General features: G+C 38.7%; 1 long non-coding RNA gene across 3 annotated transcripts in view; it reads right to left on the bottom strand.

The window, feature by feature from the left end:
- Positions 1-16,853, bottom strand: part of LOC150057176 (uncharacterized) — a 44,457-nt gene extending 27,604 nt beyond the window's left edge. Inside the window, exons 1-4 of one of the 3 annotated variants that reach the window (XR_016537139.1) lie at positions 16,767-16,853; positions 14,491-14,581; positions 11,089-11,504; positions 6,283-6,685 (exon numbers count right to left, since the gene is read on the bottom strand). This is a non-coding gene — a long non-coding RNA (uncharacterized LOC150057176). Of the gene's footprint in view, positions 1-5,939; positions 6,686-11,009; positions 11,505-14,490; positions 14,582-16,766 lie in introns of those variants that run through there. The other 2 variants (XR_016537138.1, XR_016537137.1) reach the window with 2 other exon arrangements.
- Between the last annotated feature and the right edge of the window lie 243 nt (positions 16,854-17,096).

Here is a 17,096-nt window from a genome sequence, read left to right as displayed (position 1 = left end):
AAGATTTTTTTAATACAGTATCCTGCATTTTCCTGAGCTGCCATCTGTCTGAAACCCTCTTCTATGTCTCCCACACAAAGAGGGTTGTAGATGTGAAGCACCCGGCCCATCTTGCTGGTTGAGAATAGGGTCCTGCTTATTTTGCCTGAGCTGGTTGGAATCATAACCATCCTGATCTTCCCATCTGGGAATCTGGGATTATACATGAGGACCAGCGTGCATGGCCCTATTTATTATTTTCATTACATTAATGAAAAAGAAAGTCTTAACATTTCTCAAATGGCAATTTTGAGACAGCAACACTTCAGAAGAAACAGTACCAATACCAAATGAGTATTTGTGAGTGTATTTTTACACTGGAACAAAGGTTTCTTGAACTCATTTCTCCTCTTTTCTAGGACACACAGGGACAGTGACCTGTGTCTGTCTTCTTGTAACTGGCACATTTTTAACTGCAAAGGTAGGAACAAGGTTATGATACCTAGTCTTTTATATGTATTGATTTTGCCAGTTCTGAAACATTCATGGTAAAATATTAAGGAAATGCTTAGCTCATGGTGATTAAGTGAAAATGAAAGCCTGGCTTAATACAGCCTTGTTTAATGTACAGTTATTTACTGGCCTTGTAACCTTGTATTCTTGTTCTGGGCCAAGCCTATAGTGAGAGCAGTGAGACACAAATGGGTGGGAATGCCCAAATTCAGAATTACTACGATGAACAGCATTTTAAGTTCTATTTTTACTATCTGTAAGTCGTTGCCATTCAAAAAAGCAGTTTGAGAATTCAGTGCATTGTGAGTAAGGTCACACTTTCAACATTCTCCTCCCTCCGTGCCAACCCACTCCTACCTTCCTTCCATTTCCTTAATGTTGTAGGATATAGGCACGAGTGTGTAACTCTGTATTTAAGAAATAAGACTCAATATTTTCAAAAAGCTCTATCTTTCTGACTTATGTAATTGTACCTCTCCGTACAACACCTTTATAATGAGTTTTTACAAATAATAATAAAATAATTTTAAAGGAATCTAAGGAAAGGTGGGCATTGTGGAGGCATGCCTGTAATCTCAGCTACTTGAAAATCTGAGAAGTAAGAAAGTTCCAGGCCAGATATGCACTGTGATTGTATTAACCCCTTTTCTGTAGGATAGCCTGGAGTACTTCGGAGAATGAGGAACTGATACAAATTTGAGCAATAAATTTCAAGGAGTAGAAAGTCCTCCCAAGTAAATTTTCTCTTTTCACAAAAAGTTATTTATGGGGAGATGTTAGTGGCACATTTATCCTGGTTGCAGCTGTAACCCTTCTTTATCAATGATGGCAGAGGACTTGTGACTCCTAACCATTTCCTGATCTTTGGAGGCCCACATCTGTAGCCTCATAGGCTATTGGCTTGGTTCTCAGCAGAGCATGACACATTCCATTTCGTATTCTTTATTCCCTACAGCTTCTGGAATTGAGTCCACTCCCCAAAATGAAGGTCAAATATCTGAGGTTTTCTGATGCCTGAAGATGATCTCTGGCTGGTAGATGATCTACTAGCCATAGATTTCCCTAGAAAGAGGAATTGGATTCTTCACCAACTTTCACTATGGCAATGAGCAATTCAAGGTCTCTAGAACATTGCCAGGATGCTTTCGTGATGACCCTCATGTAGGGGAAAGAGGAGTTCAGAGAAGAGAAAGAATGAGGTATTCTAAGACCAAGAATGAGAGATAAAGACACACAGAAGAAAACAGAATGAACTGGGATAATAAGTATTTTATGAATCTTGTTCCAGCAGACATTATCATATACTTACTCTCATTCCATATTCTTAATGTACTTTAAACTATCTACTGTATGAAAAATCCCAATTATATTGGATTGGAGTGTTGATCACTATAAAAAAAGTACCTGACCAAAGAACTTCAAGTGGGGAAAGATTAATTTGGCCTCACAGTTTCAGGCTTTACATCATGGCCATGTGATCCCATTTCTTTGGGCCTACACTGTCACTGAACAATCATGTCAAGGAGGTGGGTGTTGTGGAGAAGACTGCTCACCTCAAGGTGCCCAGGAAGCTGAGGAGAAGGAAGGGTCAGTGACTTCTTTGGTTTCATGAGGCCCCAACTCTGAACATTTTCCCCACCTCCTACTAATGCTTTAAATTTAGGAAGCCCTCAACGAATGAATCTGTGGATAAAGTCAAAAGCCTCATAATATAATTACTTCCCAATGCCCACCTCTGAATGCTGCTGGTGTACTGGGTATCAAGCCTTCCACCTATGAGCCTTTTAAGTGCACATTTCATATCCAGACTCTAACACACAAAGATGGAACCATACAGTGCATGGTTCAGCCCAACCTACAGTCATGCTTTGTTTATTCCTTCCCCACTCTTCTCAAACCCTGGGTCACCATTCCTACTCTTCTTTCCTCAACCAGGATTACTTTGAAGGAAATTCTATTCATCAGGTCCTTTTACCTCACAAGAAGTTTGGCATGACACCAAACATATGCACTCTTAAAAAAAAATCCAACAACTCCAAAACATCTAGCCCAACTCTGGTGACTGGCACCCGTCTGTATTTCTAGATATGGGCTGTGATTGGAGAATGGTGTTTCAAAGCCAGCCCTGGCAGGAAATCCTTTCATTCTTAGCTCTAACTTCAGAACCAAAATAGCCTGAGTTGGAGATGTGAAGTGGTACAGCACTGCCCTATTGCATCTTGCATTGCCCTATTGCATTTTCAGGCATCTTTCTCACTATTGCCCTTTCATTGTTTGCCCATCCTGGGGCTTAAACTCAGTGGCCTGCTGCTCAGTAGGCTTGAACTCTTCACAAGTGGCACTTTACCAGGTGAGCTAGATCTCTAGCTCAACTTCTGGCTAAGTATATAGAGATGGATTATCTCAAAGTTTTCAGCCCTGGCTGGCATTATTCTTCAGTCCTCTCAGCTTCTGCCTCCTGAGTAGCTTGGATTACAGACATCAGCCACTCGCATCCAGTAGAAGTGCTTTTGCTAATTGGAAATGTGGCAGTTCACTTTATCAGCTCTTCTCAGTTGGTTCATCACCAGACATCTGTTGTTTCTCAAAGAGAATTCTAAAAATTCCTTTTTGAGCAAATTGCTGGGAGCCAAAAAGTATTGAAAGGTTCCCTTACCAAAAAAAAAAACATATTGGAGAAAAAGGCAGATAAAGAATCTCTTCTCTGTAGAGGACCCCTCACTAATGGTACAGAATCATCTAGTGCAGCTATGTGGAGATGTCATTCCTCCTGATGAGGCACTATCTCCCAAACCACAGTCCTTTCTCTAGTGCATGACAACAGATTGTGTCATCGCTGTTTCAGCACCTTCACTGTTCTCATGGTCATAAGCAAGCCTAGAAGCAAGGGCTTGTTCTTTCCATGTTACTGTCTGCAAGTCTCAGCTGGGCTCTTTTTCCATGGTATGTAATTAGTCACAATGAGGAAAATACCTAAGAATTTTGATAATGTAAGGACTCATTCTAAATGTTGCCTTCATTTCTTACTGCTGTTAAGAAGCTAAAAAAAGAGAAAGAGATTAGGATACTGACTTTACATCTGTCATCCCCCCTAAAGTGGAGGCTTTTGTTGCTTTACAGAGTCTCTATGTTGGCTATTTTGAAATAGTGAAAAATGTGTTTAACTGAGAAATGCCAGTTAAGAAAACTCAAAATTATGAAGATTGTGATTTGCTCCATCCAAACCCTTAGCAACTCTTACCAAAAAAGAAGGGAGGGACTAGGAGTTTGGCCTAGTGGTAGAGTGCTTGCCTAGCATGCACGAAGACCCAGGTTCGATTCCTCAGAACCACATACATAGAAAAAACCTGGAAGTGGTGTTGAGGCTCAAGTGGTAGAGGTCTAGCCTTGAGAAAGTGCAAGGACAGTGCTCACGCCCTAAGCTCATGCCCAGGACTGGCAAAAAAAAAAGAAGAAGAAGAAGAAGGAAGCATACTGAAATAAACAAAATCACAGACAAAAATGGTAATATCACGACAGAAATTACCAAGATCCAGAGTATCATGAGGGAATACTTCTCAAAACTTTATGTCAACAAATTTGAGAATCTAGAAGAAATGGATGAATTCCTAGCCAATATTAACATACCCACACTGAACCAAGAAGAACTAACCCAAGTAAACAGGGCTATTTCAAGCACTGAAATAGAAATGGCAATAAGAGACCTTCCACCTAAGAGAAACCCAGGGCCAGATGGATTCACAACTGAATTCGATAAAGTCTTCAAAACAGAGCTCACACCAATACTCCTCAAGCTCTTCAACGAAATTGAAAATGAAGGTTCTTTACCAAACTCATTCTATGAAGCCAGTATAACCGTCATCCCCAAACCAGACAGAGATTCATCAAAGAAAGAGAACTGTAGACCTATTTCTTTGATGAACATCGATGCAAAACTTCTCAACAAAATACCGGCCAACCATTGACAACAGCTCATCAAAAAAATTATACACTATGATCAAACAGGATTCATCACAGAAAGGCAAAGCTGGTTCAACATACGCAAACGAATTAATATAATTCAACACATCAGCAGCAGCAGGGACAAAAATCACATGATTGTCTCAATAGATTCAGAAAAGGCATTTGACAAGATCCAACACCCCTTTATTTTGTTAAAAGCTCTGGAGAAACTAGGAATCCATGGAACATTCCTCAATATAATAAAGGCTGTGTATGACAAACCCACAGCTAGTACTATACTTAATGGCGAAAAGCTAAAGCCATTCCCTCTATAATCAGGAATGAGACAAGGATGCCCACTCTCTCCACTCCTCTTTAACATAGTATTAGAATTCCTAGCCAGTGCAATAAGGCAAGAAGCAAGCATAAAGGGGATCCAAATAGGGAAAGAGGAAGTAAAACTATCCCTCTTTGCAGATGACATGATTCTATATTTAAAGAATCCTATAGACTCTACTCCCAAGCTCCTTGAGCTGATTCAAAACTTTGGAAGGGTAGCAGGGTATAAAATTAACCCTCAAAAACCAACTGCCTTCCTGTACGCCAACAGTGAGAAGAATGAGGCAACAATCAGGAAAGCAACTCCTTTTGCAATAGCCTCAATGAAAATAAAGTACCTAGGAATTACCTGAACTAAGAACGTAAAGGACCTTTTGGATGAAAACTTTAAAACCCTGAAAAAGGAAATTAATGCTTGAAGTCTTGAACTGTATCCCACATAGCAAGTGAACTAGAAAATAACCCACAAAACCACAGGAAACACTGGTGTAGATTCATAAGGCATGAACTCTTGTTCATCCTTTCATAAAACCTTTGTTTAGCAGAGGTGAACACTTAAGTGAAGCAAGAAAACTCATTTCTAGGAAAAGGCATGAAATACAGCCTTGTAGAGTCAGTTTTTGGTGAATTATAGGCATTTGGGAAGGACAAGTAGGTGTAGAAATTCACATAGTATTTGACTGTGTAGAATTCAACAATTCAGTGCTGATAATAAGGAGCAGAGTACACATACATCCAGAGGAGTCAGCCAAAAAAGTTCAGACACCTGAATATAGATAGAATGTGTATAAAGATGTACTGAAAACAAGCACCAAGTTTGTGAGGAACTAGTTTGAAGGCCACAGCAGTACAGCTTTTGTCTGTGCCATTCTGCCCTTTGACAAGTTGGGTGAATGACTGAGACACCAGTGAGGAGATGCAGTTCTTCTTCTACTGAGCAGAGAAGAGAACTCTTAAAAAATCCTCATCAAACCACCTGTGTATGAAACCCAATTCGAGGGGTTGTATGCATTTTCTGGAGTACAAGAACAAATAATCACCAAGTAAGATCCTATGCACTAACAATTTACATCACAGCACTGGGGGATAAGGGTCTCCAAGGAGTAATGTCCTCAGTTGGTGTCTGGACCTAAACACCTGAGGAGTCCATGTCCTTGTCATCTGAGTGCTTTAGAATATTGTGACAATACCAGTATACAAGACAGACTATTGGTATCACTAGGTCCTCGTGTTCTATTTTGAAACTTAATTGGAAAGTTCAAGGATCTGAGTTCATATCTCACCACCGGAGAGAAGTGGTAGAGGGGAAACATAAGCTGGAGATGTAGCTCAACTGGCAGACCACATGCCTAGCATGCACAAGGCCATGCTTTCAATACCCAGCACTGTAGACAAAAAGTGTGATTTCTCTGATATTGTCCAAATTAACGTTTTGTGTATTTGCAATGTTGAAAATGTGGACAATATACTAACAAATATTATCATATACTGGACTGCCCAGCCAAATACCTGGCATATCCATGTACTTGTCCTCTTGACTGTTAAGCCATTCTGGAATATAACAATACATAGTATACTCGAAAGCCTGTCCATATCTTGCTCAGGGATGCAATTATGTTCAATTTTGAAATGAAACAGAAACAGTAAACAAAGTCAAAGACATTTTCCGTTGTGATGTCAAGTACTTGCAACCACAATGCTTAGTCAGATAATCACAGTCTGTGTACGCCACTCACAATAAGTCCTGGGACGTGACAAAGATTTCAGATGAGGAAGAGCTATTTGACCTTGCGTCAATCCCTCATACCTCAGGACTCTGCAGCTTGAAATGCTAAGCATCACTTTGGATGGAGTCCTGCATTCCACCTGCAGATGCTTTTATCCATCAGAGCGGCAGGACAGACAGCCAACACTAGAGCAAACAAGAAATAGAGAAGACATAGAAGCAGAAATTTAGATGTTATATCATATTGAACTCCAATTAGTACATGAAATACAAAATACATGAAACAACAAAAGCCCAATGAACACTGAATTAGGTTAGCTAGGAAAGTAATATGTCTCAATCTTGCATAAAAGCTTTGTTTTGGAGAGTTTACATTTTAACTTTTGCTAGAAGAAGCTTCATTTCTAGACAAAAACAGGAAATACCCTTTGCATTTACAGTATGTAAAGTTGGTATTAGGTGAATTATTGCTAACATCAATGAAAAACTAAGTCTATGAATTCACATGGTCCTTGACTGTGTATAGTTTAATCATTTAGCACAGACGAAAATGAACAGCTGGGCACTGATGGCTCATGCACTCCTATCTACTCAGGAGCCTAAGCTCTCAGGATCAGAGTTCAAAGCAACCAGGCAAGAAATCTGAGAGACTCTTTTCTCCAGTAAACCATCAGAAAACTTAAAATGATGCTGAGGTTCAAAGCAATAGAGTACTATCCTTGAGCTGATGAACTGAGACAACACCCAGGCCATGAGTTCAAGGCCCATGACTTAATCAAACAAAAATGAACCATACTTGTGAAGTCTTCCATCAAAGGCTAGATATCTGCATATAAATACACATGTGTATAAAGATATGTAGAGACCAAGGAGCTATTTTCAAAGTCATAGCAGTGCAGCTGTTGTGAATGAATGAGAAACAGTGAGCAGACACTTCTCAGAGGAAGAGGTAAGAATGACAAAGAAACAGAGGACGTGCAATCCACCATCCCTAGCCATAAAGCAAATGCAAATCAAAATGTCTCTAAGATTCCATCTTATTCCAGTTACATTGCCCAACATTAGGAGTTAAAACAACAAATGCTGGGGGGATTTGAGGGAAAAGGAATCCTATTTCACTGTGAACTAATCAACTGTTTTGGACAGCAGTCTAGAGGTTCCTCAAAAAATCCCTTAACTGTGACCTAGCCATATCATTTCAGGGCATCTATCCAGAAAAACACAAGCCAGAACACTGTAAATACAGTTGCACCTCTATGTTCATTTCTGTAATATTCATAATAGCCCAGTTATGGGAACAGTCCAGATGGCCTACAGTGGTGAGTGGATCCAAGTGATGCAATACTGATACACAATGTAGTTTTACACTGCCATTAAAAATTATGTAATTTGGGGTCGGGGGTTTGGCCTAGTGGTAGAATGCTTGCCCAGGACGCACAAAGACCTGGGTTCAATTCCTTGGTACTACATATATGGAAAAGCCAGAAGTGGTGCTATGGCTCAAGTGGTAGAGCACTATCTTTGATTAAAAAGCCAAAGGACAATGCTCAGGCCCTGCGTTCAAACCCAGGACTGACCAAAAAATAAAATAAAAGAATGTAATTTGGGAGCCTGGAGTGTGGCCTAGTCGTAGAGTGTTCACCTACCATGTACGAAGCCCTGAGTTCAATTCCTTAGTATCTCATATTGGAAAAAAGCTGGAAGTGGTGCTGTGGCTCTAGTGGTAGCGTGCTAGCCTCAAAAATCCCAAGGACACTGCCCAGGCTCTGAACTGAAGCTCCAGGAATGGCAAAAAAAAAAAATCTGTCATTTGCGAGTTAATGGATGGGCCCAGAACAAATCATATTAAGTGAAGATAAGTCAAGTTCAGAAAGACAAATGACACATAGGCAGAGAATAAATCTAAAATACATGGTGACATGATAAGTCATAGAGGACTCTGGTCAATCATATATCGTTAGACAAAAGCAGGCACTCTTGGAGGGGGAACAAAGAGCCTCTCTGCTTCTGTCTATGGGGAGGATAAGGGAGGTACACAAAAGTGGAAGGACAGAGAGTGAACAAATGAGGTAGTGATATTCAGTAGAAATCATGTAGAAAATGAACTACATAACTCGTGGAAGGGAACAGAGGTGAAATATGGGAGAGAATAAAGGAGGGGATGTCATTATCTAAAGACAAATATATTCATTACCTGACTGGTGATATGGTAACCCCTCTGTATATCACCTATATAATAAAAAGAAAATTGCAGAAGCAGCAAGAAAGCACAACACAAAAAGCTGCCACTCTAAACACTTAAACAGAAAACATCCAATGTTGAACTTGTGTTGCAAAACTAAATGGGTCTATCACAAATCTGTCAAACTCAAAGACATAGAAAAATGATGAAAAAATTATAAGCAACCACTTTATATGAGAACAAATCGCACTAATCATTTAGCTGTAGAGAAATACTAACCAGAATGTATGATCTAGAAAGTCATATAATGTCAAGAGTCATATGTACTTTTTAATTACATAACAATATTGCATTCTTATATTTTTGAATGGGATAGATTGGATAGTAATATTCACAAAAGACATGTGGAAAATAATGATGGGCAAGTAGAAATCCATACTACCTGTAAAGAGGCTTGTGTGTGTATATGCATGTGTACATGCACATGTATATATGTATATATATACATATATATGTGTATATATGTAGGCAAGTATGTCTGTGGCCCACTGAATACACACAAAGAAAGCCATAAGTTGGCATGTAGGAAGATCATAATGAGGACTAATCTTACACAGAGTGTCACTGTCTATATTTCTGCATAGTCATATTGTAGTATATGCTTGCACTATTGTATCTTTAGGAGTTCTCTGAAAAAAAGTGTAAAAGGTTATTAGTCAAATCTTTACTTTTCCCAGTAAAATGAAAGGTTGGAGATAAATGAGCACCTAATATGCATAGATACAAAGGGATAAACACTAATTTGTTGTAATCACATATATATGAAATATGTGTGGATATATGTATCTTGGTGTTTTTCTTTGGATATGTATGTACATTTTCATACATGAGCCTCTATCTATGTATATATTATACATATTATACCCACAACACAGATTACAGTATTATATAAGATATGCTATATGTAATACCTAATATAAACCAGATTTACTATATATATGGTACATATAAGCATATATAGTATATATTCACACACAAAATACTCAGAATGTGGAATTTGCATTGGGGAAGTTCATATATAAAAACTGCAGTACAGATATCACTGTCACCATTTTTGCATGTTCATTGTAGCATGAGATGTACCTTTCTGATTTATTTGGATAAATGTATAACATGTTAAAAGAGAGCATTGTCTTTCTTCTAGTTTTTTAGCTACATTATGCTTTTTGACCATTGCAAATTAAGTGTAGTGATCTGAATGTATCAATGGCATTTCTATGTGAGCTTAGTCACATGTCACTGATTGCTATTAAAAAAACATTCAGAATTATACCTACTTTCTGTTTCAAAATTATCTGATTAGTTCAAATAAGTTGCCTTACTTCTACTTCATTATTTTGTGGAAGCTGCTTTAAAGCATTAAGGGCTATTGCATCTGACGCAGCTTCCACAGAAAGTTAAAATATTTCAATTTCCAATATACTTATGGGGTCAAGAAACACAAAAATGTATCTTTTCTCATTGTACCTTTGTGCTTATATTAGCACTATTCAAAAGAGCTGAAGCTGGGCACTGGTGACTCACGCCTGCCATGCTAGCTACTCAGGAGACTGAGATCTGACGATCACGATGCAAAGCCAGCCTAGGCAGGAAATCCATGAGACTCTGATCTCCAATTAATCACCAGAAAAACGGAAGTGGCACTGAAACTCAAAGTGTTAGAGCCCTAGCCTTGAGCAGAACAGCTCAGGGAAAGAGCCCAGGCCCAGAGTTAAAACCCCATGACCCACAAAAAAACAAAAGCTACCTATTCACCAATGAGTACATATAAAACTGCTGTGTGTGGACAAAATGAGGAATGAGTCTGCTCTAAAAATGGAATGATATCATTATCAGGAAAATGGATAGGAGATCTCAGCACGCTAAGCCAAATACATCACACTGAGAGCTAAATGTCACATTTTTCTCTCCATTTGTAAATTTAGATTTAAAGATGAATAATGGGAAAGCACAAGAGGACCTTTTGGGGGAAGGACAGCAGTGGGGAGTGAGGACATGACAGGAGAAGGTATGGGACATATATAAAATGCTCTTCAGTATACTATCTGATAAAGTCAGAGCAACTGTTGAAATTATTCCAAGAGTGGAGAGCACATGTATGGAGGATACTGGAAGCACCACTGTAAACAACAAAGGTATTCCAATAAAAACAACCCCAAATCTGTAGACATTCAGAATGAGAGCTTGAAGTTTAAAAAAAATACCCAGATCTCCAATTCTATTATGAACACTGAATGATAGCAATATTAACTGAACACAAGGCAGTCAAACAAGTCAGGATGTCAAAAAATGAAGCGTAATCATTCAAACTTTGCAAACCAGTGGAACATATTGAAATGCAACTGACCCTGCTCAGGTACTACTGGTCCAGGCTCTCAACTGAAGTGTATGCATTTGAGGAAGAAGTCACATGGTTTTCTCCAGGAGGGAAACTTCCCTTCAATTCTTCATCATGTGGAAGTTTTTTCATAGAAGACCCCTCGCTGGTAGGATTTGTGACAGGAGTATGGGCAAGAGACTGAGAGTGTGCAATCACCAAGGAAATTCCTTCAATGGCCTCCTTCATGTTGTCCACAGTCCTGTGAAGTTTGCCAAGGACAAATACCAGCATTTTCTTAGTCAATAAAGAACTCCTTAGAGGTATTCAGTGGTATTTTCCATGGAGAAATGCTCATCATGAGGCAAGGCAGACTCCTCTGAGACCAATTCAGACAACTGAGAGAAGACATTAGAATCATCTGCTCCATTTATTTGGTGTTTGATCTATAAATTAAATAACAGTATTTCAAAATGTATATGTATTTCAGAAAATACCTTCAATTCCATACATCAAATATACAAATAAGATAATTATTCATTACCAGACCTGGAGTTCTTTCTGCTTCTTAAAGATTAAAGGAAAAATTAAAAAGCAAATGCATAAGATAAAGATCTAAAGATCCTATTTCAGCTATAGTTCATGGCTACTATTCCTTAATTAGTATTCAAAATTAATTAAGTAAAAATGTTTGAATTCGAAAAAATTAACTTTGTTGTTTTCAGTGTCTTTATCACTGAGCTCTTTTCTTCTGATTTTCATGTGAAACCACTGTTGTTGCGGCCATGGTTGTTGTCAGGTCATTGTTCATGTCATTCAAGCATGTGACTATAGAAAAACCTTACAGATATACAGAAGTACGGCTGGTGAGAATATTTCAGCAAGCAATTAACTCAAGAACACAGAAAGCAACCTTGCACATCCCATAAGCTTTGGAGGACAGGATATCAAATACATATTTTTTAAAGTACTAATATTTTCACTAGGAGAGTAATAGAATACAGAAACACTTTCCAGGAGAGAATTTGCTTATGTATCAAAAGATGATATTTGTATGACAAGAAGGATCCTAATACTGAATTAAGCAAAAGAAAAGGTAATGGTCAGCTGGGCTCTACTGGCTCGCATCTGTAATCTTAACTTCTCAGGAGGCTGAGATCTCAGAATCCATATTTGAAATCTGCTTAGGAATCAAAGTCTAACAGACTTATCTCTAATAAACCTTCAAATATTCAGTAGTAGAGCTGTGGCTCCAATGGGTGAGTGGTAACCAAGAGTAAAAACACCTCAGTGGGCCGGAAGCATGGCCTAGTGGTAGTGTTTGCCTAGCATGCACGAAACCCTGGGTTCAATTCCTAGGTACCACATACATAGAAAAAGCTGAAAGTGGTGCTGTACCTTAAGTGGTAGAGCACTAGCCTGTGAAAATGCAAGGACAATGCCTCTTTCTTTCTTTCTTTCTTTCTTTCTTTCTTTTCTTTTTTTCTTTCTTTCTTTCTTTCTATCTTTCTTTATTTCTCTCTCTCTTTTTTTTTTTTTGCTAGTCCTGGGGCCTGAGCTCGGGGCCCCAGTTATGAATACAAGCCTTGGAACTGGCACAAAAAAAAAAAGAAAGAAGAAAAAAAAAGAAAAACATCTCAGTGCCCAGGCCCTCAATTAAAGTCCTAGGAACAACAGCAATAGAAAAAGAAATCATATTTTCCTAGATGTACAAGGACACAAGAGCATATTGATCTATGCATTAAGAAAAAGCTTTCACTGACAAGAAAACTCAATGGAATTTTATTCAGTGTGTTAGTTTTAAATACTGAAAGTTTTACCACAATGTACAACTTTCACTTAGGAAGAAAAAAGGTATAATAAGCTTAAAGAAATTAAAAGGACAATTACTTGCTGCTTGTGTGTTCCTTCTCTCTCTCTCTCTCTCTCTCTCTCGATTTCAGATTCTGACCATGTCAACTTTTAAACTTAGGGCTTCTCTTAACTCTTGCTCAACTTTCTACACCATGTCTGGCTTCGACCTCATCTCAGAAGGCACACTGCCTGCCTCCTTTAATGCTACTTATTGTGAACAGGGAGTCTCCCAGAATTTCGTGATGGGTTGGCTTTGAACATGGAGCTACCAAATTCCAGGCTCTCGATTACCTAAAGGAGAAGTATCTGGTAAGAAGAGCTATTTCTTTTTTTCATATATTTTATTGTAATTATTAGAAATGTTACATTATATTCACCAGATAGAAGGTGCATTACTTCACAAACATTGATACCCTTTCTTATGTCTTGGTCCCCATTTCCCTCCCTCTGCTCTGCCCCTCATCTTGTTTTTCCCCCTCTCTTAGCAGTAATGGGACAGGAAAATGTGAGAAACATGTATATGACATGAAAGATCATGAATACAGGGGCTGATACACGACTTGTATGGCCAGTATGTCTTTTTAGGATGTAGAGCCATTGACCAGGAATCCACACACCTATGTCCAGACACAACTTCCTGACACACAGAATGATAGCTAGGGTGCATAGTTCAACCAGGAATTTATTGGGAATAAAAGCACAACAGGAGGACAAGTCCTGAGTTCAAGCCCCAATTCCAATACCAGGAAGTATATAAATGACAGATAGAAAAGACAGACTTATAGATGATAGATTGTATAATCATATCTGCACATAGGTACTTGTATTCAGGGAGGAATTATCTGAACATATTAATATTCAAAGACATCAGCAAACTAAATGGTTATGGAAATCTAGGAGATAATTTTGAAACTTTTTGTGTGGTGACATTTTCTATGACTAGTTTTTATCTTTATATTCATCACTATTCATCGCTTCAGAATTTTTCTGTGAAATGCTGTGTAACAATTAAAAGAAACAATAGTTGACCTTTCTAACCCAGAGTCTATAAAACTAGCCTCATGTATCTTCAGCTAATCACAGTCTTTTTACTTATGATATTCAAATATCTATTGCTGAAGAAAGCACATAACCCTACATTCCTATACATGTTCTTTCTCATGATCTTTCCTTTTGTTCCAATTAATAGCACTGCTGAGAATTAGTCTCTTCACTAATAACACTTTTCTATGTTTTTAAATCTGCTTACTTAAGGCGAAAAAGCAGATTACATTGAAATGCAAACTGGCCTTCTCCTGTTTTCTAACACAGTACTAGAGCTTAAACATAGGGCCTAAATGTTATCCTTTCCCTTTTTTCAATCAAGGCTAACGTTCTACCACTTGAGTCATAGCTCCACTTCTGATTCTTTGCTGCCACTACTGGCTTCAATCTGATCCTCAGATCTCAGCTTCCTGAGTAGCTAGGATTCCAGGCATGAGTCCCGGGTGCCTAGCTCAAAGAAAATCTTTATACATATATCTTGCCATTGAGCAAAAGATCAACACAGAAAAAAAACAACTAGACTGAGCTTTTTACCTCAGTATCATAGTTCCAGTAATGTTCATAAATATATTAGATGGTGTGATTACATCTCTGGTGCCAAGGGCATGTTGTGCACCATCTGCACCTGTGGAAAAAATGACAATGTAAATGTATTATTGGTATAAAAATGCTATTTTTCTTTTTGTCTTTAATTTGACGCTGAGCCCTGAAGGCTTCATACACACTATGTATATGATGATGCTACATTTCTTTTGTCAAGGAGTAATCCTTAATTCAAATACTATATCATTTACAATCTTTTGGACAGACTAATTCCCTGCTCCTACCTAGGAAAGCATTCTGCTCTCTGGATTTACCAGTTCTGAATATTTCATACTTTTTCGTTTCAGATTTTATGAACAAACTACTAACCCAATAGTTCCATGTAATATTCATAATATAATTACTATATACACAGGGCTTCATATGACTTGAATTTTGATGAAGCCCCGGAGTAAGTGTAGAATAAATGTACCTCATCAACAATTAAAATGAAAGGCCAAAACCACTACACTGTTAGCCTGAGAAATTAAATTTAAGAAGCCCAAAACACATGGGATCATCAAGGATACAGAGCAATTTTTACACTTCTACATTATTTTAGATACATTGTTGGGGAAAAAATCTGACATTTTCATAAAATTTACACTTACGTTTTATGAGCTAGCACTTGTATTCCAGACATTTCCCTCAGAAAAATGAATGCATCTGAAGAAAGACTTCCATAGAATGTATAGCCCAGGCTCAGTGGCTCACACCTCTAATGCTAGCGACTCAGGAGACTGGGATTGATAATATCATTGTCCAGGGCCAGACTAAGCCAAGTACTCACAATCCCTCATCTCAACAATAAAAAGCTGGACATGGTGATTCATGGTGTCATCCCAGTTCTGTGAGAAGCATAAATAAGGGGATAGAAGTCCAGGACAGCTTGGGATAAAGGAAGGCCCTATTCAGAAAATCACAAGCACAAAGCTAACAAGAGGTATGGCTCAATGGTTAAAATAAAGTCAACCCCAAACTACCTGGCAAGCACACGCCTCTGAGTTCAAACTTCACTAACTATAACAAGGAAAAAAATTAAAACCAAGAAAATAATGTAGAGTGTTTATGTAATTAATGTAAGTATCTCAGGCTGAAACAAATTTTATATGAAATGGTGCATTCTGCAGTGTTCCTAAAAAATGCAAAAACTATACTATGGTAGGAAACAATAATATGTCAGCTATGGTGAAGCTTATGTGTAATAACAGCTCCCAGAGGGCTGAGACAGAAAGATCTGGAATTCAAGGCCAACTAGGCTCTCCTTGTCTCAGACCTTGTCCCAAAACAAGCAGCACAGTAAACGGAAGGAAGGAAGAAGGACAAGAAGGAGAAACTGAGTGTGATGGTCCATGCTTTTAATCTCAGCTGCTCTGGAGGCAGAAGGATCACGAGTGTGACATTCCTATAGTAAGCAGATGCCATACAATTTGTATTTTATGGTGGTCTTTTTGGGGAATGTACTGGCACAGACACAACCTCAGTCCCTAAGTGCGGCCTTGTAGCTTTTAACTTAAAGTTTGTGCTCTACCATTTGAGCCACTCTCCTCCAGTTTTCACTTTTCACTGGTTAACTATGGACGTTCCTGCGTGGCCTGGCTTCAAACCACCATCCTCAGCCCTTAGTCTAGAATTACAGGAATGAGGTGCCCAAGTACAGAGCTTAGTTACAAATGTTAATATTCTATACCTAAAACTGTAACACACAAGGCTTGACTATCTTGAAAACTTGGATAAATTTTCATCTTATCCAGCAATTTTAAACTTCTATGAGAGAAAAAGGTGATATATAAATTTCAGTGGTGACCTCTTCATCAAGTTAACTTACAATTGCCAAATCAATATTCTCTCTAAGTCCTAACAACTTTTTGTAAGTTATTATTTGAATGAAACTGGAATATATGGAAAATGACATTGTTATTATTAAGAAAACTTTTAGTTGGTTGTTAGTGGCAAGCATCTTTCACCGTAGCTACTCAGCAGGCTGAGATCTCAGGATGACCATTTGGAGCCAACCTAGACAGGGAAGTCCAGGAGACTCTTATCTCCAATTTACCACCAGAAAGCCATAAGTAGTGTGGCTCAAATGGTACAGCACTAACCGTGAGCAAGAAGCCCAGACCTTTCCCCAACCCAGTTCAGGACCCACTCCCCACGAAATAAACGAACAACTTCTTAATGATAAGTAAACTACATATAAATAAACATCTAAATTATAACTGCAGTACCTATTTTAAGGTAAAGTCAATGTACGAGCAACCTCCAGATGCTCCTTTAGTAGGTCTACCAAGAGCCCTGTCCGTTGGCCTCCAACTGTGCTTTCCACAGGGATTCCAGGCAAGCAGCTCCCATGGTCCTCTGGGCAGGAGGGGCGTGTCTAAGCGCGGGTGGGTGGGGCCGCGGGGCGGGGCTTGGATGGACTGCAGTCCACCTGCAGGCTGCCAGCCCAGCTACTAGAGGCATCCTCACTGAGCTCTGAGGGAAGGTCAGTTGAGCAAGAGCCAGCCGAACTCTGGTAAACCATCTGGAAGAAGATGGGTGAAAACCAGCTGGTTGCC

This window comes from Megascapheus bottae, chromosome 11 (genome assembly GCF_031878675.1).
Source record: "Megascapheus bottae isolate mThoBot1 chromosome 11, mThoBot2.hap1, whole genome shotgun sequence".
NCBI classification, from domain to species: Eukaryota; Metazoa; Chordata; class Mammalia; order Rodentia; family Geomyidae; genus Megascapheus; species Megascapheus bottae.
Note: the sequence above shows the minus strand (reverse complement) of the source record. Positions and strands in the feature narration are given on the sequence as shown.